Here is a 4,398-nt window from a genome sequence, read left to right as displayed (position 1 = left end):
GCTGTAGTGTTGTACGATGGTGCTGTAGAGTCGTACGATGGTGCTGTAGTGTCGTACGATGGTGCTGTAGTGTTGTACGATGGTGCTGTAGTGTCGTACGATGGTGCTGTAGAGTCGTACGATGGTGCTGTAGTGTTGTACGATGGTGCTGTAGTGTCGTACGATGGTGCTGTACGATGGTGCTGTAGTGTCGTACGATGGTGCTGTAGAGTCGTACGATGGTGCTGTAGTGTCGTACGATGGTGCTGTAGTGTTGTACGATGGTGCTGTAGAGTCGTACGATGGTGCTGTAGTGTCGTACGATGGTGCTGTAGTGTTGTACGATGGTGCTGTAGTGTCGTACGATGGTGCTGTAGAGTCGTACGATGGTGCTGTAGTGTCGTACGATGGTGCTGTAGTGTCGTACGATGGTGCTGTAGTGTCGTACGATGGTGCTGTAGTGTCGTACGATGGTGCTGTAGAGTCGTACGATGGTGCTGTAGTGTCGTACGATGGTGCTGTAGTGTCGTACGATGGTGCTGTAGCATCGTACGATGGTGCTGTAGAGTCGTACGATGGTGCTGTAGTGTTGTACGATGGTGCTGTAGTGTCGTACGATGGTGCTGTAGTGTCGTACGATGGTGCTGTAGTGTCGTACGATGGTGCTGTAGCATCGTACGATGGTGCTGTAGAGTCGTACGATGGTGCTGTAGTGTCGTACGATGGTGCTGTAGTGTCGTACGATGGTGCTGTAGTGTCGTACGATGGTGCTGTAGTGTCGTACGATGGTGCTGTAGTGTCGTACGATGGTGCTGTAGTGTCGTACGATGGTGCTGTAGTGTCGTACGATGGTGCTGTACGATGGTGCTGTAGAGTCGTACGATGGTGCTGTAGTGTCGTACGATGGTGCTGTAGTGTCGTACGATGGTGCTGTAGTGTCGTACGATGGTGCTGTAGTGTCGTACGATGGTGCTGTAGCGTCGTACGATGGTGCTGTAGTGTCGTACGATGGTGCTGTAGTGTCGTGCGATGGTGCTGTAGCGTCGTACGATGGTGCTGTACGATGGTGCTGTAGTGTCGTACGATGGTGCTGTACGATGGTGCTGTAGTGTCGTACGATGGTGCTGTAGTGTCGTACGATGGTGCTGTAGTGTCGTACGATGGTGCTGTAGTGTCGTACGATGGTGCTGTAGTGTCGTACGATGGTGCTGTACGATGGTGCTGTAGTGTCGTACGATGGTGCTGTAGCGTCGTACGATGGTGCTGTACGATGGTGCTGTAGTGTCGTACGATGGTGCTGTAGTGTCGTACGATGGTGCTGTACGATGGTGCTGTAGTGTCGTACGATGGTGCTGTAGCGTCGTACGATGGTGCTGTAGTGTCGTACGATGGTGCTGTAGTGTCGTACGATGGTGCTGTAGTGTCGTACGATGGTGCTGTAGTGTTGTACGATGGTGCTGTAGTGTCGTACGATGGTGCTGTAGCGTCGTACGATGGTGCTGTACGATGGTGCTGTAGTGTCGTACGATGGTGCTGTAGCGTCGTACGATGGTGCTGTACGATGGTGCTGTAGTGTCGTACGATGGTGCTGTAGTGTCGTACGATGGTGCTGTAGCGTCGTACGATGGTGCTGTACGATGGTGCTGTAGTGTCGTACGATGGTGCTGTAGTGTCGTACGATGGTGCTGTAGAGTCGTACGATGGTGCTGTAGTGTCGTACGATGGTGCTGTAGTGTCGTACGATGGTGCTGTAGTGTCGTACGATGGTGCTGTAGTGTCATACGATGGTGCTGTAGTGTCGTACGATGGTGCTGTAGTGTCGTACGATGGTGCTGTAGTGTCGTACGATGGTGCTGTAGTGTCGTACGATGGTGCTGTAGAGTCGTACGATGGTGCTGTAGTGTCGTACGATGGTGCTGTAGAGTCGTACGATGGTGCTGTAGTGTCGTACGATGGTGCTGTAGTGTCGTACGATGGTGCTGTAGTGTCGTACGATGGTGCTGTAGTGTTGTACGATGGTGCTGTAGTGTCGTACGATGGTGCTGTGGAGTCGTACGATGGTGCTGTAGTGTCGTACGATGGTGCTGTAGTGTCGTACGATGGTGCTGTAGTGTCGTACGATGGTGCTGTAGTGTCGTACGATGGTGCTGTAGCGTCGTACGATGGTGCTGTACGATGGTGCTGTAGTGTCGTACGATGGTGCTGTAGCGTCGTACGATGGTGCTGTAGTGTCGTACGATGGTGCTGTAGTGTCGTACGATGGTGCTGTAGTGTCGTACGATGGTGCTGTAGTGTCGTACGATGGTGCTGTAGTGTCGTACGATGGTGCTGTAGTGTCGTACGATGGTGCTGTAGTGTCGTACGATGGTGCTGTAGTGTCGTACGATGGTGCTGTAGTGTCGTACGATGGTGCTGTAGTGTTGTACGATGGTGCTGTAGTGTCGTACGATGGTGCTGTGGAGTCGTACGATGGTGCTGTAGCGTCGTACGATGGTGCTGTACGATGGTGCTGTAGTGTCGTACGATGGTGCTGTAGTGTCGTACGATGGTGCTGTAGTGTCGTACGATGGTGCTGTAGTGTCGTACGATGGTGCTGTAGTGTCGTACGATGGTGCTGTAGTGTCGTACGATGGTGCTGTAGTGTCGTACGATGGTGCTGTAGTGTCGTACGATGGTGCTGTAGTGTCGTACGATGGTGCTGTAGTGTCGTACGATGGTGCTGTAGTGTCGTACGATGGTGCTGTAGAGTCGTACGATGGTGCTGTAGTGTCGTACGATGGTGCTGTAGAGTCGTACGATGGTGCTGTAGTGTCGTACGATGGTGCTGTAGTGTCGTACGATGGTGCTGTAGTGTCGTACGATGGTGCTGTAGTGTCGTACGATGGTGCTGTAGTGTCGTACGATGGTGCTGTGGAGTCGTACGATGGTGCTGTAGCGTCGTACGATTGTGCTGTAGCAGATTAGCATCACAAAATAGCCTCTATGCGAGTACGACGATGGCCGCGATGCTGCGCGTTGTGCGGTTGCAAGGCGGCTGTGTTGATACGCTGTGCCTCGGTCGACGAAAGAACATTCCTCTCGTTGTTCAGACTGATTGACCGGTAAACTCTGCCACACACACACACACACACACACACACACACACACACACACACACACAAACATGCACTCGCACACATGAGCGTTGCTGGTCTGAGGCAGGATGTGTGTTAGTCTGACTTAATTGGGAAAACTGACAAAGAGAAGCAAATGGAACCGAGAGAGAGAGAGAGAGAGAGAGAGAGAGAGAGAGAGAGAGAAATAGATTTTTCCAGAACTCGAGTCTGTGAAATTTTCTGTTTTCTTTTCCCCCTTCTTTGTCAGACTACAGCTGAACAACCCCAGCCTATATACAGCTGGGGGGAAAAGAAAAATAGAAAAAGAAACCCTGTAAAAATGAACATGGTTATTACGGGTACATTTGGTTTACACTGACTCTTTTACAGCATCTATTCCTCAGTGTTTTCTGACAGTCAGTCTGAGCGGAGCAGTCTGCTAGGGGGCCTGTTGCTCCATCTTGTCTTTAAGTGGTACTAATGTAAACTTCTTGTAAAAAGGGATCCTTGCAAAGTTTTCTAGAGACCACCTATGTATGCTTAGAGGATCACTCTCTCTCTCTCTCGCTGGCAATTATCCTGCGATTCTGCGAGTTTCTTTCGCTTCCAAGGGGGGACAAAAAGAGAAACACACCAAATTCAATTACAGGTACAAAGCTACCCAGCCCCTCCCCTCCCCCCTGAAAAAGCTTTTCTTTTTTCAAGGAGATGTAAAGGAATCCATTGGGTTTGGACGTCGGCGCGGGGGAAAGGCGCAGAGGGCGAGACACAAGAGGGAGAGAGAGAGAGAGTGGACAGCCGATTCAGCTTTCTCTCTCCCGCTGTTTTCTGTCCAAACAAGAAGGAAATCTCCCCAATAAAATTAAACGGCGGGAGAAAATACTAGACCGGCAGGAATGAGACACTTTGTGAAGTGCAGACGGAATGCTGTTGCTCTGTCGAAGACGATCTACAAGCTCACGATGCGGGCGCAGAACAACGCGTTGTGGTCTTATAGATCGCGGCTATTTTCTCTGCACGCGGCGACGTCATAAACCACAAAGCATAAATCGATATCCGTATGCCGGCGGGTTGAAGCTCCGATTCGACTCTTGAGAAGAAACAGCGACAGAAAGCCGTAATTATGACGACGATACAAAAGAGAGGTTTGCAAAACGACGTGGTCTCTGCGACGATAAAAAAAAACACAGACTTCTATTTCTTCTCATTGTAGCTCAGAGTCGAAAAAACTAAAACGCAACTGACTTTAAGTAAAGGTGATTAAAAAGCACTTTGAACGTGGTCCGGTTCCAACTGTGGCTGTGTGTTTTGTCCCCGGGCCAGA

Source organism: Protomyctophum bolini, assembly GCF_963924005.1.
Source record: "Protomyctophum bolini genome assembly, chromosome: 5".
Lineage (NCBI taxonomy): Eukaryota > Metazoa > Chordata > Actinopteri > Myctophiformes > Myctophidae > Protomyctophum > Protomyctophum bolini.
This window is presented reverse-complemented; position numbering follows the sequence as displayed.